The sequence below is a fragment of the Botryllus schlosseri genome, chromosome 12 (assembly GCF_051294905.1).
Source record: "Botryllus schlosseri isolate E-star chromosome 12, Bs_hap1, whole genome shotgun sequence".
NCBI lineage: Eukaryota > Metazoa > Chordata > Ascidiacea > Stolidobranchia > Styelidae > Botryllus > Botryllus schlosseri.
The window spans coordinates 22643794-22670935 of record NC_137247.1 but is presented as its reverse complement, the minus strand read 5'-3'; the positions used below and the strand labels follow the sequence as shown (position 1 = coordinate 22670935).

Below are 27142 nucleotides of genomic sequence, written 5' to 3'. Positions count from 1 at the left end.
CCTTCGCAAAGTATGACGTAACGCAGATGCAGTGAGCCACTCAGTCTCGCTGTGTTTACACTATAGATTACAAACCTACGGATAGATACGCTAGTCCCGCAAAACCCGTTGATACGCTCGGGCAAGCAATTACTCTTATTGCTGAGCTAGTGAGCAATCCAAAAGCAGCATAATTGGTAATGCTATAACTGACGACCAGAGCGATGAAAATTATTAAAACTGGTCTCAATCGAAAGCTAGTATCGTACTGATTCCGACAATTCACAATAAAATTTTGTCAGTTCAAATGAACTTCTCTAAATAGCCCTCAAAGTCAAAAATCGGCATTGTTCCGAACAATCGCTGGACGAAATTGGCCATTGTTATGCTCGTTGCGTCGCGGCGCTGCCATTGTTGGAACAATGCCGATTTACAGATTGTTACGGGCTGTTTAGGGAGGTTTCATTGTCCTATCAAGATTTCAATTCGTACTTCTTGAAATCAGTGCGACTCTAGCTTTCGATTAAGACCAATTACAGCAAATTTCAGCGTCCTAGTCGCCGGCTACAGCACTACCAATCACGCTACTTTTAGATTGCTCAGCAATACGAAACACTGCATGCCCAAGCGTAACCACCAGGAGTTGCGTATCTATCCGTAGGTTAGTAATCTACAGCAGAGGTCTCAAACACGCGGCACGCGGGCCGCATGCGGCCCGCCGGACTATTTTGTTCGGCCCGCGGCGACATTTTAGATTTTTATTACTTTGACAGCATATAAGTGTCACATATATCTTTTCAGGTTATAAAGTGAGAATTCTCTCTTAAATTTCTCCGCGAGCCTGCAACTATTCATCAAACTTCACTATCACATCAATTGTAAATGCTACCATGCAGTGGAAGATTCACGTTCTCGCCAAATTTCCAATTCATGCTGACAAAATCTGATCCTTAGACGTTTCGTGACCGAAATTTGTTAGTTAGACTTGGACGCGACCTTTCTTAGAATTAGCCTACTCAGACTCGGGCTAACTCGAAGGTAAAATGAAAATGACTCAAGTGGACTCGGAGTGACTCGGAATGCCGTGAATTTGTTAGAACCATGGAATCAACAAACTATCATGGGAATAGTAATAGATCAAAAGGTCGCAGCTTGGTATTTCGCTAACTAAGCAAATAGTTATGGCAACCATTGGCAATCTGTTAATTAAGGCCACTTAAAGGTACCCAGTACCGCGGTGGTACGCTCCAACGATGTAACGACAATGGGCCGTTCGACGTTCCGACATTTCAATCACTAGGACACATTCCATAATATATTTATATTATATCTATATTTTTTCTGCTTCTATATTTGAAGATATTTGACCATGAGGTTAATAGCCTACTTATCAAAAGTACACCCGAATCCTGGATTGGAATTACAATGCTCAACTTAGAAATGTTGTGATATCAGATCAGTCTCTATTATCAATCAGTTAAATTCAAAATATTTATAGTAGCTGCAAAATTATAGCCCGATAGCGTTTATGATGGCATCATACATTTGTCCGCCCATATGGTGTCTGTATCTTGATATGAAGTACAACAATAATTCTATTCAAATAGTTATAAATGTGATGATTCTTTTCGCGCAAGGCCTCAATTGATACAAGAATAAATCACATTTTGACGATGTGTGTTTACTGTCAGTCTGCTGGATCGGCTCACTTTCAAAAAGCCAAATAAGGCCTCCTTGGTTGGAAAGACATGGAAAACCACTATAAATGCTGCGGCCCGCAGCGTCGTCAAAACTGGAAAACTGACCCGCGAGCACATTTGAGTTTGAGACCTCTGATCTATAGTGTACACCAGTGGTTCTCAACCTGGGGGCGCGCCCCCCTTGGGGGGCGTGAAAGCATCTTACGAGGGGCGCGAAGAAACGGTCCACTGAAAATTTTTTCTCGCTCTGCGAGATTTACCTCATATTCACACGTGTTTCTCCATATATAGGCCGAATTTCGTATTATTGAATTCTCTCATCAACAGTTATGACCTTCCTAGTCATCAAACAATCTGTTTGGGTTGTTGGCATCCCGATTGGATTTTGTGATATAACGATAAGGGGGGTGCGAAATTTCTCTCTATTATAAAGGGGGGCGTGTCTAAAAAAAGGTTGAGAACCACTGATGTAGGCCTACATCGGATTTCATCTTCCGGTTGTAGTCTATTGCCATACTTCTTTTGTCCACCGTGAGAGTTGAAAAGCCATATTCACACAGGTAGGCTATGTGGCCGGAAATAGCAAAAGAGCTGTTGCAGCTTGCTAGCAAAGATCTGAAAGACTGAGCTCCATCGACTGCACATTTGGCCAAAATTGAGTCAAGGTAGCTTTTTGAAACTTGTCTTTCCACATCTATCGGCTTGCAATTCAATCAACTGTTCAGTAATGCAGTCCATATCTCGAGTTCTACTTATAATAGACAACTATAGATTGTCTCGGTGATTAGCACATGTCCCTACGATTTATCAATATCCAAATAACGTCAGTAAGTGAACAAGTCGCAATAATCAATTACCAATACTTAGCGTATATCGCGCCGCAAACGTGTGCAATGTGGCTACGTGCAGGACCGTAACAGCACTTCGTCAACCCCCCCCCCCCCAAAAAAAAACGTTGGTTTTGGGCCCCCACAGGGTGATGAATCTAACTTCTGGGGGCTTCGCCCAAAACCCTCCTCTTCCGATACCTTTCTACCCCTACTTCTCAGCGAAATTTTTGTACTGTTGGTAGCCGTCTCGTTTCGAATGAACCGCGCGAAGCGCGAAAATATTTTATATTTGGTCTACATGATCGGGAATTGCATATATATTGCTGTAAACCTTTTATCATGTCTCTGCTCATCTAATCAGATTTACCGGTAGAGCTGAGTGAGGCGTTTCAGAAAATGATAGAATTCACGCGTATTTTTTCTGGGGGGAAAAGTACCTAATAATCAAGAAATTCTAGAATATCAAATCGCGCGCAGCGCGAAATTTTTCAATAAAGTTGCATGAATTTCCAAAAAAATATTCTATAATTTATGTTAATTCACGAAATAGTTTTGGCCCTCCCCTTCGAGATCGTCCCCAATTATGGGGGTTGGGGACGCGGCAGTTTCAGTCCTGCATACGTGTGTTTGAAGAACTGTCCTAGGGGTTTATACTTGGCATATCCGGTATGTGAATTGTGAATTGTGAATAGTGAATATTCAGCATTAAATTCCGAGTCCATTCGTACTAAATTCAAGTCAATCAGACCAAAATTGTAGAGTTTATGACCATGATAGAATCGCTTATGACAATTTTAACTATAGGCTACCTCGGACATAAATTTTGAAAAATTCCAGTTGGCGATAATAGGGGTTTATGCCTGGCATGTTTGGTAACAAACCAGGAAGATACTGCAGATGTGAAAAGTGTACCCGTTTGGCCTGTGATACTTGCAACCAACTGGTTTGCCAAAGACACAGAAAATCTCAGAAGAACGAAACATGTTTGGAATGCTGAAAAATTTTTTGCAGTGCAGTCTCGTTGTTCTTGCGTTTGAAATATACGTGGCAAAGCAATGCTTATTGGGATAGGCCTATCTTTACTATTGCTTCCGGGGCTGCATTCATCGCAGTGGAATATATTGACTCGAAGGCTTTTAGTGCGCCTTGTCAGGAGTTAGCGACACAGTAAGAGCATACAGAAAGATAGACAGGCAAGCAAACGAAAAGCAAATTGGCAAAATATGACGTAACAATGCAATTATAAAAACCAACGGTAGCTAGTCAAAGTCAGCTGTACCAGTACTCCGGTAGTCATAATAAAAGGATAAGAGAGAATCAGATTATACAATATACAGAAGACGTAACAGACAATTAGCGGTATATATTAATGGAATATTCAAAGATTGTATACAAACTCTTTCTCATTCTTATGGTGCCGTTAATTCTTGATAAGGGAAACCTGAAAAGTCACCTAGGTAATAAATTCTACTGCAATGAATGTAGTTCTGAAAGCGCTATTCAAGTTGAGTACCGCCAGTCACATATGTGAGGCATCTATGGCTTTTTATGACAGCTATTAAGGTTACTAACATTTTAAAATAGGTATTTTGCGAATCACGCAGCCTAATTCTCAAATCGGAATTTGACGAAATCGGACCAGGACGGGGCTCATGCACTTTCGGACCAAAAAGCAATGACGACCTGCAACGCTAGTGAAGCAGAAGGAAATGCTACACATCCATCATTTGCAACAGTAACGTCGAAATCAAAGAATACAACAACAAACAAGAAAACCAAGCAAAAACACCTATCTACAAGAATACGAGATATAGGTCTTACTTTGTAAGGGGAGAAAACAGCCTTGAACTTGATATCATACTAAAAGAGATGAAAACCAACACCATCACTGCAAAGTACCATGAATACATTGAAGGAATATATAAACTGAAAGCCGGAACATTCGTAAATCATAATGAAGGAAGAGAATAGCGGAAGGAAGCTAAAAGACGAATTGCTACAGCAGCTAAGCCTAAACCCTACGCAAGCAAGGTTTACCAAGATAAACATAGAGCTCCCAAGGCGTCCAGCAACACATCTTATTGCCAAAGGCATAGTATGTGAAACTAAAAAGGACACGGCAGTGAAACAACTGAACGAATAAGGATTCGAAACGGTTGTCAATCAGACAAGAGTATATTACAAGAATACTAACTATTACAACGGCTTCACTAACATCTGGATGAAAGATTTCAATAAAGAAGATATGCCAGAAAGTATGATGATTGATGGTTTGAGATGCTGGATCAAGACTGCTGCAGATGCATATCAAAAGCGATGCTACAGCTGTAAGAGGACGGGTCATATGGCCAGAGATTGCCAAGCCGAAAAATTGGAATGCACGAAGTGCGGCCGGCTTGGCCACAGCACAGAAGAATGCAAAGCAAAACTTAGCAGAAGACAAAGCGAACACGAGGCTGAAATCGAAAAGGCTGAGGGAGTCAATGATCAAACCGCAATTGTTATTGGCAACCCTTCAATAGAGAAGACTTCCCTCAAAGAGTTGACTACACACAAAGTTGTGGTAGATCCGACATTCATTACTTTAACGAAAGGATATTTCGAATGCGCATCGACGATGACAATAAACATTTTATTGTTTATTGGACCTGCGAAATCCAAGTGAATTCGTTCAAAGCTTTCAGAAGTTTTTGGCCATTCGCGATACTGACGATCAGGCGCTTTCATTACCTTCCGGCAAGCGTCGCAACTCTTAACGAGATTTTCAATGTCGCGATTAATGGAAGGCCATGCGATGTAACGTCGAGCCATCTGCTTCATTTCCGCAATACCCCAATGTCCTTCGTGCAACAATGATAAGACTCGTGAGCGAAGTGACTGCGGAATTACTACGCGCTGAAAACCATCAATATTGAGCATGACTATGCCTTCGTGCAGAGAAAGCGAATGTTTGCGAGTCGAAAACCAAGAAAAATCATCAATATGCGTCTTTGGATTCCAATTGCCATGAGTGACAGATAATTTTACTAGTTTCATGGTTTTGTCCTTGAGCGTCGCGCCGCGAATTTCATTGCGAGTTAACGGTAAGCCATCGAATGCCATATTAATAGCGTGAACGATCTCCGCGTTTTCACGAATTTCAAGTTCGTCAAACTCAGGGTCTGGACCCTTTGGTAGGCGAGATAAACCGTCCGCGTTTCCGTGCTGATTAGTCGGTTTACAGCGAATATCGTATTGGTAAGCCATGAGCGTTAGTGCCCATCGCTGTAAGCGTTGCGCTGTAATCACGGGAATTTTCTTGTCTGGCGAGAAAATAGCTAAAAGCGGTTTGTGGTTCGTTACGAGCGTAAATTTTCTTCCATACAAGAATTGACGAAATTTAGTGACTCCGTAAATGATTGACAGAGCTTCCTTCTCTATTTGAGAGTAGGATTTTTGCGAATCGGAAAGCGTTTTCGATGCGTGCGCGATCGGTCTCTCTTCGCCATTGTGCTCGATTGAGAGGACAGCGCCGATTCCAAATTGCGAAGCATCCGTTGACAAAATGAGCTGCTTGCTTACATCATAATGAGCTTACTGCGTAGCGTCGAATACGTCGGTTTTGAGAATGCGAAAAGCTGCGTCACAGTCCGCATTCCAAATGAATTCCACGTCTTTTTGAAGAAGACTATTCAAGGCAGCGGCTTTATACGTGAAATTAGGAATAAACGCGCGTTAATAATTGACTTTGCCCAGGAATGCCTGTAGCTGGCAAACATCCTGAGGTTTAGTCAACTGTTTGATTGCTTCAACGGGCTTGTTAGACGGGCGTTTGCCATCCTTGTCAATTATGTGACCAAGATACTCGATACTACTTTTGAAAAATTCACATTTCGCGAAGTTGACGGTGAAACCATATTCAGTGAGGCGCTCAAGGAGTAGCGATAAGTTGCGAAAATGATCGCGTTCATCAATGCCAGTAACGATTATGTCATCGATAAAACTAGCAACACCAGGTATGCGGGCGATCATGGCATCAATACAACGTTGAAAATCTGCGGGACTAGATGCGACTCCGAAACACATGCGTCAATAACGGAATAGACCGAGTTGCGTGTTGATGACACACAAATTCTTTGCATCATCATCTAATTCTAGCTCAGTGGTTCATAACCTTGCAACCAGCGCCCCTCAAGTGGCGCTGGCGATTTTAAAGGGGGCGGAAACGCTCAGGGGCCGGTATGGGGGGCGCTGGAGAAAAATGGCTTCGCAGTAGATGATGTGGTGGCAGGATATATCCTTAATGAGTATTCAGAGCAAATTAACAACGAAAACTTCGTTATATATAGCCTACAAAAGACATATAGGCTTAATTGTCCGTGGGCGCCTAAATGACTGGCACCAAATGTTCCTGTCTTGGCAATCTGAACCCCAGAAGAGGAATTCCATCTGGCGGGGAAAAATTATATGCCAGTGAAGAAATACCAATTTGAAATCGTGTGCGTCTTTTAGTTTAGTACGATTGGGAGACAGGGATATCTAAAACTAGATATTCCTGTTGGGCAACGAAATCATACCAACGGGTTCACCCGCCCGAATATGTTTAATTATTAGTTACGGGCCCTACAGTTTCGAAGACACCTCACAATGTTCGCTCTACGTTTTGATGAGTCTGCGCACACTCTACAACTCACTGCGCAGAACATTGGACAACAGTGCGTAACGACTAAAAAAAAGGTCATAACTTGTGCGCAACGTAGATTTTCTGTGCGCAGAGACCGTGTCAGCACTGCGCACGTGCGCAGCTTAGAGGGAACATTGCACCTCACTCAGCTCTACCGGTAAATCTGGTAACGTGAGCAGAGAGTACAAGGAATTGATAGCAATAGCCTATATATGCAATTCCCGATCTTACTGACCGATTTTATCATGAATTATCGAAAGTTTTCGCGCTTCGCACTGGCTCACTAAACAGTACAGCTGATTTCGTTGCTAAAGCGAACAACGTGATGGGGGCGGTCGGTTTATCACCCCATGGGAACCCAAGACACAAGTTTTTTCGGCGGGCCTGACGAAGTGCCGTTTCGTTCCTGCCAACGGGTATACGCCCGAAGATGTAAAATTATTATTGAGGGGTCCTACCTTTTCAATCACACATCACTCAGCTCTACCGGTATATCTGTTTACGTGAGAAGAGAGAGCATAAAAATTGATAACAATATCCATGCAATTCCCGCTTATATTGACCAATTCAATCATTATTTATTAAAACTTTTCGCGCTTCGCGCGCCTAGATGAGCATAGCTGTCTCAGTAAATGGACAGTGGACACCCAATGTAGATGACTAGTATCAGCAAATAGCGGATAGCAGAATGGGGGTCTGGGGGCGAAGCCACCGGAAGTTTAGTTTATCACCCGATGGGGGCCCAAGACCAACGTTTTTTGGGCTGACGAAGTGCTGTTACCTCCCTATGGTAACGAATTAATTGTACGTACGGGCACGCCCGAATATGTTTAATTATTAATTACGTGCTCTTTATTTTGCCATACAACAGCTCACTCAGCGCTACTGGTAAATCTGATTTCGTGGGCTGGGAGGATGAAAAGTTTATAGCGGCTTATATATGTAATTACCACCTCTTCATTCATGCATTATAGAAAATTTTGGCACCTAGGGCGACCAGGCCACACAAACTTTGCTGACCATCGAAATCACGCTAAGGGGTTCTTGTGGGCGAAGCCCTGAGAAGTTTGGTTTATCACGCTATGGGTGCGCAAGGCAATCGTTTTAGGGGGTTGACGAAGTGCTGTTACGGCCCTCCCTCCTACTCATTGTCTTTATTACATTCCTTACAATATGAGGTTGGGGGGCGCTGGAGCACGATAATTTTTGAAAGGGGGCGCTGGAGGAAAAAAAGTTAAGAACCACTGTTCTAGCTGAATATAAGCATCGGCAAGATCAATTTTCGTGAAAATACAACCACCCTGTAACTTGTGAAGGATTTCATCTAATGAGGGCAGGGGATGTTGATTTATCTGAATTTGTTGATTCAATGCTTTGAAGTCACCACAAATGCGTACTGATCCATTAGATTTGGCGACGGCAACAATTGGTGCTGCCCAATCACTATAATTGATTGGTTCGAGGATACCTTGATTGACTAATCTATCCAATTCGGTTTGAACAGCGATTTGCCTTGCGAAAGGCAAAGGACGTGGCTTGTTGAATACGGGCTTGGCATTAGGTTTCAAGTGAATTGTCACCTTTGTCTCGGTGCATCGTCCTAATACATTAGAGAAAACGGAGGGAAATTTGGACTGAAAAGATACCAATCTGTCGTTCGAATCAGAAATGTCGATAGTATTACATGATTGCGACTTCACCATCTGCGTGGAAATTGCATCCAAAGCAAACGTTACCTTAGTGGTCATGGAGAAAGCATCGCGCCAATCGAGACCAAAAATGTTTTGCCCACGGTGTTCGTCGAGAACTACCAATTTTAAGCCAACTTGAACTTCGGTACCCACCTGCACGGTTACAGTGCAAATACCTTTCACTTTCAGTGGCTTGTCGCCGTACGCTACGAAAGAGCAATGGTATGATGAGAGTTTCGGAGAGCCCAAGGTTTTGTATCCAGTCAATCCCACCATGACGGAGGGTGCACCAGTGTCCCACTGTGTCGGCAACGGAATGCCGTTGATGCTGGAGTTGATCCAGAGCTGGTTTCCTACGCGTCGATATAGTTGGTCGATGTCGAAGGAGAGGAGCGGCACTGAGCAGAAATTGACGGATGTGACCTGTTGCGTGATACTAGGTTTGGTAGACATGCACACAGGTTTGATGACCTTTACGACCACATTTCTGACATACTGCATGTCGATATTGACAGTCTTTTCTCTGGTGATCGATGAAACAGCGGCTGCAGGAGTTCAGTCTTTCCGGGAAGTTGCCTTGGATGGTTTTGGAAGGTTTTGTCCCCTTCTGATAATTTCCCGTCATTTTATTGACGATGGAAGTATCTTTACCGTTACTCTCGCCCTGGATAACCCTATCAGTTTCCAGCGTTCTCACGTATGTTGCGGCTACTTTGAGAACGTCGTCAAGGGATGGATTGGTTTGTGTTAGACCATTGGTTCTTAACCTTTTTTCCTCCAGCGCCCTCTTTCAAATATTATCGTGCTCCAGCGCCCCCCAACCTCATATTGTAAGGAATGTAATACAGACAATGACTAAGAGGGAGGGCCGTAACAGCACTTCGTCAACCCCCCTAAAAACGATCGCCTTGTGCACCCATAGCGTAATGAACCAAACTTCTGAGGGCTTCGCCCCCAAGAACGCCGTAGCGTGATTTCGATGGTAGGCAAAGTTTGTGTGACCTGGACGCCCTAAGGTACCAAAATTTTCTATAATGCATGAATGAATAGGTGGTAATTACATATATAAGTCGCTATAAACTTTTTATCCTCTAAGCCCACGTTGTCAGATTTACCAGTAGCGCTGAGTGAGCTGTTGTATGGGTAAATAAAGGACACGTAATTATTAATTAAACATATTCGGGCGTGCTCGTAGGTACAATTAATTCGGTACCAGGGCCGTAACAGCACTTCGTCACCCCCCCCCCCCAAAAAAAAAACGTTGGTCTTAGGCCCTCCATCGGATGATAAGCCAGGCTTCCGGCGGGCTCCGCCCCCAGACCCTCTTTCGGCCATTTGCTGATACTAGTCATCTACATTGGGTGTCCGTTTACTGAACCAGCTATTTGCGCCTAGACGCGCGAAGCGCTAAAAATTTCAATAATTAATGATTTAGTTGGTCAATATGATCGGGAATTGCATGTATATTGATATCAATTTTTATCCTCTTTCTGCTCACGTAAACAGATTTACCGGTAGAGCTGAGTGATGTGTGATTGAAAAGGTAGGACCCCTCAATAATAATTATACATCTTCGGGAGTATACCCGTTGGCAGGAACGAAACGGCACTTCGTCAGGCCCCCCCAAAAAACGTGGGTCTTGGGCTCCCATAGGGTGATAAACCGCCCAGCAAACACCCGATGTCCAGTTGACTTCCTGCGGAAAAGACGCAGGACGCCCAGTGTTACTTCCCTGGAGTGGATTTGTCGACTACTAGAAGCGTCCTAAACACTTCCTGAGTTGGTCTACTATGGACGTGAAGCGACTCCATATGGACTCATTGGATCTGCTGCGAACGTGACGTGACTCCCTATGGATGCGTCAGACCTACTGTGGACGCGACGTGACTCCCTATGGATATGTCATTTACCACCTGTTCTATTCCTCAGGATTACCATATCAGGACTCCCCTCCTAACCTGGTGTAATTACATGGAATTCAACATCATATAAACTAACGAACTGTTTATATTGGGTTACTGTAAAACGACAATTGCAAAATACAAGTACAACATTAACTAATGAACTATTACTGGTAAACAAAGTTCAGGCTTACGTGAAAAATCGATCAGGAAATCACTACGAATAAATGTGTCAGTGGGATTTTGCATATAACAGCAAGTCAATTTTATATTACCCTTACAAACATTTCAATTGAAGTGCATCATGAAATTAGAAATAAACGTGTCACATGACTTTGAAAAAGTACAACTGCTAATACAACTAAAACAGGGAAAAGCATGGAGCAATCATAAGTAAAATTTACATTGCATATTATAAAACGATGCATCATTTGCACCGCATCATGTTAAGAGCGCGCGTGCGTATTCGCAATAAACTTGGTTGCAACAACAGTTTTCTTCTTGGTCTTTGTTTTGCCTGAAACATATACAACAATGTCAGCAAATCATTTGTAGAGCCACTCTGCTGACATAGCACATGAAATTTGCGTCAGAGCTGCTTCAATTTCTATTCCCTCATGCAATAATTGTGATCCGCTACTTCTACTTGTGCTGAGTGATAATTTATGACGATACTACAATGTCTACTCGAGTACGGGAGCTTCTGACGTTGTGATACAGAGTATGAAACCCGTCAATCAAATTATATTGTGGAAACACCTCAAGTACATACTTCAGTACTTTCCAGAACTTCTACTTTACTTAAAATAGTTTTGATAAGTCATGTATATCGCTGCTTGAGTGCTTGAATCCGAGTAGAAATACATTGCGTTACTCTTACTTGTACTAGACTACTGACGCTACAAATATTTCTAATTTAACGCTGAACATGATTGCTTTCCTTATCTCTGTTTAAAAGCATACAACTACGACATTCCTTAAGTCTCCATATTTTGACCATGTCGACACTTGGAAGTAGTTTGATGTCTTGTAAATCGCTATTTATACTATTTAGTACGGTACTAACGATGAATACTTTGACCACCCTTATTTGGAACTTATCACCTACTACAACTAGGGCTTGCCACGAATCTGAATAGAGCAACGATAAGTCGAAACAGATGATCTTTTAGGGTACATAAATTGAATTCAACAAGAATTAGAATTCCGATTCTATGTACCACTGCGAGGCCTAAAAACATAGATTCGTCATATCGCAGAACACGGCACATGTAGGACGTAGCTACGCACGATCGTGTGAATGACAAATGTATTGTCTCAAAGTACCATAAAATAGGAATTATCTTAAATCTAAAAAACATTCTTCGATATGATGTAGAGCCGGTATTCATTTTCTTCGAATTCGCATACGAGATAGATATTTCAACTTTTCCTTGTTCATAATGTTGTCACATCATATAGAGCAGAGGCTTCAAATTTAAATGTGGTCGCAGGTCAATTTCCGGATTTTTGACGACGCAGCAAGATAGGGATATTCAATGTATAATTTCCAGGTAGGCCTTATTTGACGGGAGCTTGCAGACAGGCATTCCACAAACATCTCGAGAATGTAATTTACTATTGTATTATTCACGTTTGACACGAAAAAATCACAGTTTTGAATATTTCAATAAAATTATTTTTGTGCTGGGCATAATTTGTTAAAATAATGAGTTATAGAGATGATGCAATAGGATGCATCATGACATCATCAAACTCTGGGTTATACTATTTCAGTCGGTGGACCTTTGACGTGTCACAGTTGTATTTTAAAATCTACTGAAATTTGATCTGGTATCAGAGCATTTGAGCGGTGTAGCCTAATCCGGGTTTTGATATAGTCGTGATAAGTAAGCTGTTGCTACTGTCATTACCAAAGTCAAATTAATTCAGAATTAGATGTTGGCTTCGATTATTATTGGAACATATCAACAACTTTAGCCATAGTAATAGCATTGTTTCTTAGCCTTAGCGATCGCACACTTCATGCTACTCATAAGATTTCTAGCAGCCCAAAATTTATTTTCAACACAATTTCTGATGGTACCTATATTAAAATCAGATAGTCAATTCACATAAAATTGCGCATAGCACGAGAACCACAGTATATAGGTCTAATTCCACGATGCATATCGTACCACAAAAGGGTCTACGGGCCCTGTTCAAGAACCCCTGGGATAGAATAGAGCACAAAATCTTCTTTTAGAACTTTTTACTTCATTTTGAAGTGAATTTTACAAGCCTGGTAAATGGCTAATTGTACAGCAGAAATTCAAGGCGTTGCAACTATTTAAACTCCGGTGCAAACAATATGTACTTTGACCACCAACTATGATTAAACGCTAAAAATGCCTACGCAACACCTCAACCAAATCTACTTTTTCAAACTTATTATTTGTATACTTTCCAGAAGTGCATTATCTACTTCCATTTTGAGTAGATCTAACGCAACTTTAAAGTTGTTACCTCTAGGTGTGTATAAATCCATAACATTACATCTACTTCAGTTCAAAAGATGATTACTTTCACAGCCTCTGGTTTCCATGAAGTGTATACAATGTTTTATACCTTTTGACTTCTTCCTGAGGATGACGCAGCACCGATTTTTCAGCAACGCTTGTTCCATGTGGCAGTAGTTCTTCCGAATGTTTTTGGTTCCAGTCATCAAGACATACTTTGTCCAGTGTTCTTGACGTTGTTGAACACTATCAATTGAAGACATTGCCGATCTAAATAATCAAAGATATTATAATGTTTGTAGTGAAGCCATTTGTCAAGAAGCCAAGCTAGGAATCTAGAATATCCTGTAAAAAAGAGACAATGAAGTTCAAGCTGGACCATTCGCACATTCTACTCACTACAGTGACCAATCAGTAGGGCTGAGCACATTGGTATGGTAACTCAAATCTCGAACGAGTATAAATTCTTATGATTCGAGCAAAGTATGTGACTATTTTCAAGACAGCCTACTGAAATTACACGCTCTGTGCCACTATAACAATGCAGTTTATAATAAAATTATAGTTCCACCCAGCACGTTTTAGCAGCCCGATGGCGAACCACCGTCAATTGTATATTTCCGCATCATCGATGGCACTTTTTTCAGGGTAATAAATTGCTAATTAATGAAATATCATAAATCATCATATATAGTTCGTAACTTCAACTTACATAATTTAACATCTTGATCCATGAACAATGCACCACTGCGGCGCCTTCCTCTGAAGTTTAGAACTACATAACATTGCCTGTTCAATATCTAGTCTCCTGGTAGAAATGAAGTAACTTTGTATACACAAACACAGATATGTCCCATCCATATATAGTAAGAATCCATTGATAATAAGGTTGTGTTTTCTTATCGACGGCAAGATGACCATGAGCAATCAGCCTTCCTTAGGGCCCATCTATAGCCTACTTTTTTGATACTGCTGCAATGTAGGCAATGTTTCCGTGTATATATACTACTATCGAAAGTTATAATCAAGCAATAAAAGTATGCACGGAGGCCGTGCCAACATTGCGGTAACATTGCCAACAACCCGTCTGCACCAGGCCATGAACATGTTAAGTTTATAGAGTTTATAATTAGTTTAGTGTTTGAGTATCCTTTGATTAGAGCAAGGTTAAAGATGGGCTAACAAACTATTATAATGTTGTTCCTAAAATACCCTAAATATAAACCAATATTGCCAAAAATTCTTACATGTTCACTGAAAGCCTCAATTACTTTATTGACGCTATTATAGATGGTTATGGTTATATACTGTTGTGGACACAAGAATACGAAAATGGATGTTAATGTGATGCTACAATCCTCATGCATCCACAAATTCAGCAATCTCACATTCCATAAAGGAACATTCCACATTTCTATAAGCCTATACATAACATTTCAAAATTCAGTATATACCGATATGTTATAAAATACCGGTACATTACTGTATGCGGCATCTGGTTTGCTGATTGGGTCCTGCAGTCCTAGGAAATCCTTGTAAAACTTTTCACAGGATGCACATGAAATGGCAAGTTATTGCTTGTGAGACATTATGGAACAGAGCACAATAAATCAGACTTATATGATCAATACAATATCATATAGTATCAAATGTAGCCTACTACAAGAATTATCGGCTTGCATGAGTTACCGATTAGCAGCGGGTCGATCAATTCCGTCTGTAGGTGATATTACAGCCGTGTCACTATAATCATATAATCGAATTCATTATATCGCATCAGCAGTTCATGATGATCGAGACTATTGCTGTTTATTAAATATAGCACTCAAATACCAAGCTCCCTGCCCTTCCGGTATTCAGGATAGAGACATCTCACAGTCCACGCTGTTAACGTTTCCAATTATGAACTAAACCATTACTGTGATAATTCGTCCCTCCGCCATTGCTACATACGGTGATCAAATTGAATTACACGCGCGGCGCATGCGCGATGCTCGCCAAATAGAAGAAGGCAGGCTTCTCGTTTTATGGTTGGATGAATCTGAAGCAACAGGCGTGTTCGACTCCATTATCGAAATAGCCGAGAGGATTGCTTACTGCGTTGTTCCGTGATTGGAATAGTCATCACAATCCCATCATGACGATTATCAAGTTCTGATATCGGAATATTTCACATGCATTACGAGTATTTGCCCCTGATGTATGCATTTTCGACCCAGTTATGTCACAATAAAATAAGCCACTGTGTCTCTGTATCGCACATTATATCGAGCCTCTTTAGCACTGTGCGACCGCAATGATCGACAGCCGGGCTTGTGAAGTTCCACGCGATGAGAAAGTCACACCATATCAACATTCACGGCTTCACTCCACTAGATTTCACTTGTATCATGACTGTATACAACACAACTTATTCAGCATTCACTGCAGAATAATGCACATTTGAGTTCATAGAAACGATTTCCCAGTAAGGACATCCAAATCAACTCCTGTGTTGGTGGCATCCAGGCATCACGCTATTATGACATCCACTGGAATGGTCATTGGTGACTGGCATAGGAGCACTCTTAAAGTTACTTCCTCTGAGGGTCTCTTGGAGTTACATAATTGGACGTCAATTTGTGACCTACTGAGCAAGTCCTCAGTCACTAAAAGTAGGACGTGGGACGACTGGGCACAATTGTGGACGTACCGGTAAGTCCGTGGGAGATCGGGTGTTTGCTGGGCGACCGCCCCCCATCACGTTGTTCGCTTTAGCCACGAAATCAGCTGTACTGTTTAGCGAGCCAGTGCGAAGCGCGAAAACTTTCGATAATTCATGATAAAATCGGTCAGTAAGATCGGGAATTGCATATATATTGCAATCAATTTCTTGTCCTCTCTGCTGAGTGAGGTGCAATGTTCCCTCTAAGCTGCGCACAGGCGCAGTGCTGACGCGGTCTCTGCGCACAGAAAATCTACGTTGCGCACAACAAATCCGAAGTTATGACCTTTTTTTAGTCATTACGCACTGTTGTACAAGGGTCTGCGCAGTGAGTTGTTGAGTGTGCGCAGACTCGTCAAAACGTAGAGCGAGCATTGTGAGGTGTCTTGGAAACTGAAGGGCCCGTGACTAATAAATAAACATATTCGGGCGGGCGAACCCGTTGGTATGACTTCGTTGCATGATGTTATTTCGTGACCTCCTGTCTGCTATATCAAAAAATATAGAATCGCCCAACAGGAATATCTAGCTTTAGATATCCCTGTCGTCCAATCGTACTAAACTAAAAGACGCACACGATTTCAAATTAGGATTTCTTCACTGGCATGTAATTTTTCCCTGCCAGATGGAATTCGTCTTCTGGGTTTCAGATTGCCAAGACAGGAACATTCGGTGCCAGTCATTTAGGCGCCCATGGACAATTAAACCTATATGAAGTTTTCGGTGTTAAATTGCTCTGAATACTCATTAGGGATATGTCCTACCACCACATAATCTACCGCGAAGCCATTTTTCTCCAGCGCCGTCATACCGCCCCCCATATCGCCCCCTGAGCGTATCCGCCCCCTTCAAAATCGCCAGCGCCCCTTGGGGGCGCTGGAGGCAAGGTTAAGAATCACTGCGTTAGACAATGCCGTCTCACATCCGCGTGCGGCGTTTCTTTAATGATGAGATCGCGCATTAGCTCATCAACGTAGCTCTGATCACAGCCATCTCTCGAGCATGTGAAGTTGCAATCCTTGGAGATTCCGCGTAGAGTAGCGATCCAATCGGCGTATGACTGTCCACTGTCCAGGCTGCATTTTGCAATTGTAAAATTCGTACCTGGCAGCTTGCACATGAATTGAGTCCTGGAAGTGTGTAGACAACTTCTCAGTCAATGCGTCGAAGGATTGCGCACTGACATCAGCAGCACCAAACAAATTACGTAGGAGCGAGCACGTTTCAGGTCCGACCCATGAGAGTAGACAGGCTCTTTTTTCTCCATGTTGGAAATGCCGTAAATTGCTAGGTGATGGTTGAATCGTTGCAGATATTGTTGCCAATTTTCCTTTGATTTTACGAACGAATCAAACTTGGGAGCGGCTGCTTCAGATGTTGACGCACCGGGATTCAACCTCTGCGTCAATTGCGCCATTTCTGTCATGACTTTTGCCATTGCTTCGTCATGCTTTGCTTGTTGTTGCACCACCATCTCTTGCTGCTTCGCTTGTTGTTGCGCCATAATCTCTTGCTGCTTCACTTGTTGTTGCACCGCACCATCATCTCTTGCTGCTTCAAGAATTTTCAAAATACCCGATTCCATGATATATATTCGTCGCAGAAAAAACTTTGAATCCGACTTCTGACACCAATTGTTATGTTCTTGATCTTGTTTGAACAATAACTCAATACGACGAGGTTGCAGTATGAAATCAGTATATACAGCAGAATAACTTTAAGACAGCGACACGATCCAGAGTGCAGTTAAACGAAAGACCAGTAGACAGCAGAACACAGGGTATAAATACGAAGCACGACACACGAAGAAATATGACGGTAATTACTAATCCTAGACAACTAAGAAACAAACGATACCAACGTAAAATGCACGAACATAACAATACACTACCCATTTAGGAGTTGATATGATGCAATTCGAGCCTACGCCAATGGTTGAGAACTACATAAACTAAATTCTAATTCAATTTCAATAAGGCAAGGGGTTTGGCTAAGCAGAGGTCTCAAACTCAAAAATGCTTTCGGGCCACTTTTCCAGTATTGACGACGCCGCGGGCTGCAGCATTTATAGGGGTATTCTATGTTTTTCCAAGCATACTTTATTTGGCGGGAATGAATTGTCCTATTGAAAGTGAGCCGATCCAGCAGACTATCAGTAAACACACATCGTCAAAATGTGATTTTCTCTTGTATAAATTTAGGCCTGGCAAGAAAAGAATCACATTTATAACTGTTTGAATAGAATTGTTGTTGTTATACTTGCTACAAATTTTTTATAACATATAGACGCCATATGGACGGACAAATGTATGATGCCATCATAAAAGCTATCGGGTTATAATTTTGCTGCTACTATGAATATTTTGAATTTAACAGATTGATAATAGAGACTGATCTGATATCAAAACATTTTTAGGTTGAGCATTGTAATTCCAATCCAGGATTCGGGTATACTTCTGATAAGTAGGCAATTATTAATCTTATGGCCAAATATCTTCAAATATAGGAGCAGAAACAAATATAAATACAATATAAATAAATTAGTGAATGTGTCCTAGTGGTTGAAATGTCGGAACGCCGAACGACCCATTGTTGTTACATCGTTGGAGCGTACCACTACGGTACTCGGTACCTGTAAGTGGCCTTAATAACATGGTTTAGCGACCAAAGATGTAACTGACAGATTGCCAATGGTTGCCATCACTACTTGCTTAGTTCGCGAATTACAAAGCTGCGACCTTCCGATCTATTACTATTCCGCCGATACGCGACTGGTTTGTTGCGTCCATGGTTCTAACAAATCCACGGTATTCCGAGTCACTCCGAGTCCACTTGAGTCATTTTCAATTTGCAATCGAGTTATCCCGAGTCTGAGTAGTTCTAAGAAAGGTCGCGTCCAAGTCCAACTCACAAATTTCAATCACGAATCGTCTAAGGGTCAGGTTTTGTCATCATGAATTGGAAATGTGGCGAAATAGTGAATCTTCCACTGCATGGTAGCAGTTATAATTGATGTGATAGTGAAGTTTGATGAATAGTTTCGTGCTTTCAGGTCAATTTAAGAGGGGATTTCTACTTTATAACCTGAAAAGATATATGTGACACTCAAATATTTTCAAATTATTAAAAATCTAAAATGTCGTCGCGGGCCGCACAAAATGCTCTGGCAGGCCGCGTGTTTGAGACCTCTGGGTTGAGGTAATAACAGAGAACAGAAATATACATTTTGCTATTTAATTACTTCATTACTAGTTTACGACAACGTATAAGCTGTAAGCTTCGATCACTTCGTTTGCGGTAAATTTATTTGTGAGAGAACAATGGAGGCTCAGTAAAACGTACGAACATTGAGTGCTTGGTCGCTCTCACGGGCTACACCAGCGTTTCGCGAACAATCTGACCATGTGACATTTTTATCGACACCGATTACTTGATGACTTGAAATGGACTCGTTGATTTTGCTCCGAGTCACGAGTCAATCCACATTTCTGATACGCCGAGTCAAGTCAAGTCAAGTAATTTTAGCTAAGTGACTCGAGTCAAGTCAAGTCATACGAAAAAGATGACTCGAGTCTGACTCGAATCAAGTCATGATTCGAGTCATCCCATCTGCTTTCCACACAGCTTGAGCTTATTCTGCTGCAGACCAAACAGCATCTGAAACCTGGTACTGCTGTTTACTGCTAAATTGACCTCCGTTGCGGTAGCTTACTACAGACGAAACTGCTATACCACCACTGACTGCCCTAGCTATCTCACCACTTAAAAGTCTAATCTTTTGGTGTGTACGTCGCGAGAGTTCCTTTCATTTATGATCAATGTTCCCTCTAAGCTACGCACGTGCGCAATTGCGCAGTGCTGACGCGGTCTCTGCGCACAGAAAATCTAAGTTGAGCACAAAAAATCCGAAGTGATGACCTTTTTTCTAGTCGTTACGCACTGTTTTACAAGGGTGTGCGCAGTGAGTTGGCGAGTGTGCGCAGACTCGTCCGAAATTAGAGGGAACATTGTTTATGATGTCATAAAATCTCGACGCAAAAGTATAATTTTAGAATATTATGCAAGACAGACACCAGAGGAAAACGATCGAAGTTCTGTAGAGGTTGAAAATAAGACAAAATATGGACGCAAGTCGAAAATAAGGACATTTCTTCTTAGAAATAAGGACAGTCGAGTTTTCTAAGACGCGCCCCTTCAAAATAAGGACAAATCTTAGAAGTAAGGACGGTATGGCAACCCTGAATATATCAAATATTATCATTGACATCACCTATGATGAATAGTGTTGAAATATTTGATGTATAGCGGAACTGTAGAGTTTTCGACAAACTTTAACTCAGAGTTTTCATTCTATTTCAAATCACGGAGCTCCTAGTCTAATGCATAACTACTCGAGTAAGTACTACAAGTAACCGAGACCTAGCACAGTATACTCTGGCAAATATAGTGGTACACCTCTCTATTCAAGTTTGAATTCAGACCTGCAGATTTACCCATGGCAGTACTTTTCTTGTATGTATACATGGACTTACTGTAACATATACTGGTGTTAGAGATAGGGTCAATATGTATTCAACGCTGCTGGAAATTGGGGCAACAGATAAACACACTTGACCCGCCATGTCTGCACCATTCTGTTATATTGCAAACGACTTCGACGTCAGAGAAGCCAGACGAAGCCACGCAAGGAGTGACGCTTCAACCAGGACTTCTTTGCAGTTTTCAAATAAGGTTACAGATATGAATTGAACCGATTCCAACTTGATATCGTGAATACCTGACGCGTTCATTTGAACGGTAATTTTCACTCTAGAACGCCACTTGATCTGTGACACAATGCGCGCGAGTCGCTACTTTTTCACACATTATCAGTTGATCTTGTTCGTTACAATCCGGGACAGGCTCGATCGTAGGGTTACCATATTTTGGATTCGGGAAAGGAGGACACTTTTTCAAAATTTTCAATATTGCAATGCTGGAGTAAAATCCGGAAAAATTGTAAATTTACTGCGAAATTGAGGTTGGTTGACTTGCGTTCGAGTTGGAGCCACGAATTCTCTATATAGCGTTATTTATGCCCATTTTAACTCGAATCTATCTATCATCATAGCTGTAAAAGCTGTAAAGGAGGACAAATTGCCAAGAATGAGGATTTTCTCGAAAACTTCAAAAGAGGACAAATCCTCCTTAAAGAGGACGTATGGTAACCCTATTTGATCCATACGTACCCTGTTATTGAAGTATTGTTCGTAAGACACTGTGTATGGTACAGCGACACGCGGCTTGGTTTACGCGTATATGCAGGGCCGTAGCAGCACTTTGCCAGCCCCCCCCGAAACGTTGGTCTTGGGCCCCCCATATGTTGATGAGCCCAACTTCTGGGGGGCTTCGCCCCACAGACCCCCCTCCGGCTATACACTCTTTATCGCTATTCATCATATTCATTGGGACTTTGTTTAGTGAGTCAGCTTTTGTCGCCGAAGCGCGGAAAATTTCTAGAATTCATGATTAAATCGGTCAGTATGATCGGCAATTGCATATATCTTGTAATCAATTCTTATCTTCTCTCTGCTCACGTAATCAGATTTGCCGGTAGAGCTGAGTGAGGTAAGTTTGAAAAGGTAGGACCACTCAATAATAATTAAACATCTTCGGGCGCATACCCGTTGGCAGGAACGAAACAGCACCTCGTCAGGCCCCCAAAAAACGTGGGTCTTGGGCTCCCAAAGGGTGATAAAACGACCCCCCTCCCCATCACGTTGTTCGCGTTTGTCACAAAATCACCTGTACTGTATTGTGAGCCAGCGCCAAGCGTGAAAATTTTCGATAATTTATGATAAAATCGGTCAATCAGATCGGCATTGCATATATATTATGCTATTAATTTATTGTCCTCTCTGCTCACGTAATTAGATTTACCGGTAGAGCTGAGTCAAGTGTCTTGAAAACGGGTGGGCCCGTAAATAATAATTGAACATCTTCGGGCGGGCGGACCCGTTGATATGACTTCGTTACAGGATGCTATTTCGTGACTTCCAGTCTGCCATATCAAAAAATATAGAATTGCCCAAACGTTGTCTTCTAAACTAAGACGCACACGATATCAAATTGGTATTTCTTCACTGGCATAAAATTTTTCCCAGCGGGATGGTATTTGTCTTGTGAGGTTCAGATTGCAAAGACAGGAACATTCGGTGCCAGTCATTTAGGCGCCTATGGACACAATTAAACCTATATGTATTTTGTATATAAAACGAAGTCTTCGGTCAGCATAATGGCATAGACATTTTCGGCCAAGGTTTTCTCGCTGCCAATCGTTCTGGCACACTTCTTGGAGTCGCATGTTATATGGCCTAAAACTTGATTGTATGTCTTGGTGGTCGTGGCGCGGTAATGGCCCAATACCCCACAATAAAGATAAATGGCTACTAGAATTCGCGCGCAGCGCGAAAAAAATTTAAAAAAATTGCATAAATTTTCAAAAAATACTCTATGATTTATGCTAATTCACGAAATAATTTTGGGCCCCCTTCAAGCTCGCCCCCCCCCTAATTAGGGGGTTTGGGGTGCGGCAGTTACGGTGCTGCAAAGGACGACAAACCTACCCGCCCTCACCTTGTTCACTTTTGCCACGAAATGAACTGTACTGCTGAGTGAGCCAGCACCAAGCGCGAAAATTTTAGAAAAATCATGATAAAATCGGTCAATAAGATCGGGAATTGCATTTACATTACTATCAACTTCTTATCCTCTCCGCTCACGTAATCAGATTTAGCGGTAGAGCAGAGTGAGGTGTCTCGGACACTGTATAGCCCGTTGGTATGACTACTCAACATGATGTTATTTCGTGACCTACTGTCTGCTATATAAAAAACATATAGAATCGCCATAACGTAGGCTACGAAACTATATCGCACACGATTTCAAATTGGTATTTCTTCACTGGCATATAATTTTACCCTGCGGGATGGTATTTGTCTTGTGTGGTTAAGATTGCCAAGACAGTATTTTGTATATATAACAAAGTTTTTGATCAGCATCACGACAGTTCTTTTCGGCCAAGGTTTTCTCGCTGCCGATCGTTCTGGCACCCTTCTTGGAGTCGCATGTTACATGGCCTACTTTATATGTCTTGGTGCGTCGTGGCGCGGTAATGGCCAACGCCAATATGCCCATTTCTGTAAATCTTACGTATTTTTTCTTGGGGGAAGAGAACCCAAAAATCAAGATAATTGGCAACCTGAAATCGCGCGTAGCGAAAAAAATTTGGAAAAAGTTGTATAAAGTTTAAAAAAAAACTTTTTAATTTATGCTAACTCACGAAATAATTTTGGGCCCCCTCCGAGCTCGCTCCCCTCCCCAAATTGGGGGGTTTGGGGTGCGGCAGTTGCGGGCCTGCGTATATGAGACGTAATTTGAATCAAATGCAAGGTCTAATTGCGCCATATTTTTGCGACAAACATCTTCGGTTGCAATGCGATTGTCACAATGCCTTCATAGAAGGATTCCATCATATCCAAACGAAGTGCAAACTTCAAACGAAGTGCAAAGTACTCTTAATCTGCACTCTGAAGTTAATTGTCATTGAACATAGGCAGTATATAATACGTAGCTTACGTTGCTACTCAAACTGTGAATACCGACTATAAGCGATGGAAATAAGAAATTGTACGTACATTGTGAAACGTTATCCAGACCAGCAAGGTGGTGCCCTTGCATCGAACAGCTGTGCGCGCTACATTACTCTCGGTCGGGAGGGTGGTGCTCGAACTTCGTCTGCGTATGAAAACACTGTAGCCATCATCATGCGTTATGATAAGTAAACCGGGTATTCGGATGAAGAGCAACCACAGATGCATAGTTCGTTCGTCCTTGTTGATTCTGCATGCTTCATGCGATATTCCGCTAGTTGTTCCGAACCTGTCATAAGCAATTGCGCCCATATCAGCACGCAATGCTGCTTGCGTCCATGTTTCTGTTCTGCTTGGTATATGTTATTTTTCCGATTCATCCTCTGTTAAGATGATTTACTACACCAGGTCCGTAAAGCAGTATCGGGTTTTCTGACATTTGAACTTGACATTGAGCCGTTGTCTTGGGTGCGTGCATTTGGTGATCTTGGTTCCCCATCAATCACGTCACAAATGCGTGTTTATTATTTTGCCCATCATATAATTATTCTTAGCTTCATATCTATGCCAAAGGATGTGTGGTGGACTTAAGTTTTCTAACCGTATTGTTCAATTAACCGCACGCCATCCTAATTAATTAAATTTGTGTATCTGGGCTACAAAATGACAATGTTGCTCATTCAGAGCTGCCATGGTCTAGCTCAGTGGTTCTCGAGCTGGGTGGTGCGCTTTGCACGATTTATTTCCAATTCTTGGTTTCTGCTCAGTGTATAGTCCGAATTCCATATTTGGGAATTCTCTGATCAACAGTCATAACCTTCATGCCATCAAGGTATCCCTTGGTATTGGTAGTGTAGCGTCCCCGATACGGCATGCAAAACCTAACACGAACTTCGTCGTGTTCGTGGGCTTGGGACCTCGCCTTTCCGCGGTCGCACGCACCGGTAACACAAATCCGCATTGCTTAATACGCATATACTCACATTGACGTCACTACACCGCAAAACATACATATTGGCACAATACCCAATCAACTATACGTTACACCAGGGGTTCTCAACTTCCCTCGTATATCGGGCCGCATTTTAAAAGCAAAAGACGCTGCGGGCCGCAGAACATTATCACCATGTATTTGTGGGCTACTATTAAATTTAGGCTACTGTAGCCTAATTACCAGTCTTATACGGGCATTTAGTACATTTTTATGTATTCTAAAGCAGTGGTTCTCAACCGCCGGTCCACGGTCCGGTGCCGGTCCGCGACGACATTCCTGCCGGTCCGCCAAGTATATTACAATTTTATATCTTAAATTCGAGATGCAATGTAAAAGGCTTGTCCATTGATAAAATAACTAAAACATCAAATTTTGAACTGATTCAGAACTACGCAAGGTATCATTAGGGCCGGAAACATGTTCGTTTGGTTGTGGTATTCATGGTGTTAGTCGACTACTATGGTCATTTACACCAGACCGATATTGTTTATTATTTTCCGTAACTGCCGACTTATAGCACGGCCCACCTCTAGGCTTTTTGTGGCGAGGAGGAGCCTATAGGTAAACATCCAACCCTTAAATATCGGAATTCTGAGGTCGGACTCGAACCCGCACCCATTGGTGTTGCAGCCGCGGATTATACCACTGCGCTATCTCGCCACATGGAAAAATGTTCGATTTGACTTAAGTTCAAGACGTGTCATTTGACGACATGCGAGCGACATAAGTACAGAACAAGTACGAGCTGACACATCGCCAAACAGCGCAATTTGCGCGAGCATTCGTCTTCGATTCATAATTTTGTGCAGGACCGTAGCCGGGGCACGCGAAATCGCCCAATTGGAGAGGGGATAAGCTTCAAAACAGCCCGGAATTATTTGGCAAATGAACATCAGGGTTGTAACCAAGTCACAAGGTTCTGAGTCGCAAGTCAATCCCACTTTTATAGTTTTGACTCGAGTCAAGTCGAGTCATTTTCAATTCACCACCGAGTAAAGTCCGAGTCCAAGTCACTGAATAGGCTGCCGAGTCCGAGTCATAGTGTTTTGACTCGAGTCCGAGTCCAAGTCATTGTGTGGAATGTTAAGTTTCGAGTTAAATGTCATGTGAAACCCACTTTTCACAATTCTACTCGGTGATATGGAATGCTTCTCATTCATAATATTTTCATTTTTCTCACTTTCAACAGTTTCTGGTAGCATTTTCAAGTACCAGTACTGATAGACGAAATAATATCAGTGTGATAACGTCACTATTCTTCGAAATCACAATGAAATGCCTGTCTTGGTAGACCCAGTCTTGAGTCATATTACTTGGTCCGAGTCATGCGCAATGACTCGAGTACAAGTCAAGGCAATGCACAAATTGACTCCAGTCGAGTCGAGTCATTTTTCATTAAAAAAATGAGTCTCGAGAGTCATTACAACCTTGATGAACATAAATCGTATTTTTTAAAAAACTTTTTCCAGCATATTTCAATTTCTTTTCGTGCTTTGCACAATTTAGTGTCACTAAATGTCTTGCTTATTAGGTGCCCTTCTCCGCGAAATACGTATGATTTATAGAAATAGGCATTTGGGTGTCAGCCATTACCGCCCCATGACGTACCAACACATAATAATGAAGATTAAGCTAACATGGGACTACGAAAGGCGTGCCTAAAATTCGGCAGCGAGAAAACCGATTGAGTCATGAATGAAGGAAAATTTTCGCTATTGGCGCGATTAAGATACTCAAACTCTTTGCATACACTGAGTACAATGAATGTGCTCACAAGTACAGGTGAAAATATTCGCTTAACTGTGGGGTCTGGGGGCAAAGCCCCCAGAAGTTTGGCTTATCGCCATATGATGCCCAAGACCAACGCTTTTGGGGCTGGGCTTACGAAGTGCTTTTTCGGCAGGTATGGCCGGTATAGTTGCTGTAAGGTGTTGTTTTCTTGCGTCACGCATTGTATTCGTAGTTGCCAGAGTAGCCTATGCGTCCGGTTGCGGAGCAAGGAGCAAGGTAGCACGACAAGGTGCTTGATTCGACTCCGAAACGCTTCTTGTCTCTATATTGTCAAAGAGAAGAATATATGTCGAGTTGGCGTGGTCGGTTAAACCCACAGCCTTCGGTGCGAAAGACTGTAAACGACTCTAGACGGTAGCACGTTTATCTGGACAAGGCAATTTTACATCGACTCAGCAAACTGACTACCACAAAATGACATGGATGGCATCATGAAGATAATTATTTACGATCAAAACCTTCTAAATGTCACTCTCTAGCACCATATAATTGCAAACAACGGTTGCATGCTTTACATTTTGACTTCATTTCAATTTTGAAAGTTCACCGGTCCGCCAGACATATTTTAAAATTTGACCGGTCCCCGAGGTGAAAAAGGTTGAGAACCACTGTTCTAAAGCATTAATGGACAGCATTCGTAAGTTTGCAGTTGTTCTTTTTTTGTGAGATAAGCTATCTTCCAGTGGCGCAAGTAAATCTTTTTATGGAGCGTACATTGCATTCGTTGCCAACTCGGTATATGCACCTTCAAACCCTTCCC

At 42.0% G+C, this 27142-nt stretch overlaps 1 long non-coding RNA gene across 4 annotated transcripts in view; it reads right to left on the bottom strand.

Moving 5' to 3' along the window:
- Nucleotides 1-10852: 10852 nt before the first annotated feature.
- LOC145452464 (uncharacterized) overlaps nt 10853-27142 on the bottom strand; it is a 258146-nt gene continuing 241856 nt past the window's right edge. Inside the window, exons 2-4 of one of the 4 annotated variants that reach the window (XR_013919381.1) lie at nt 13975-14070; nt 13372-13532; nt 10853-11281 (exon numbers count right to left, since the gene is read on the bottom strand). This is a non-coding gene — a long non-coding RNA (uncharacterized LOC145452464). Of the gene's footprint in view, nt 11282-13371; nt 13533-13974; nt 16141-27142 lie in introns of those variants that run through there. The other 3 variants (XR_013919379.1, XR_013919378.1, XR_013919380.1) reach the window with 3 other exon arrangements.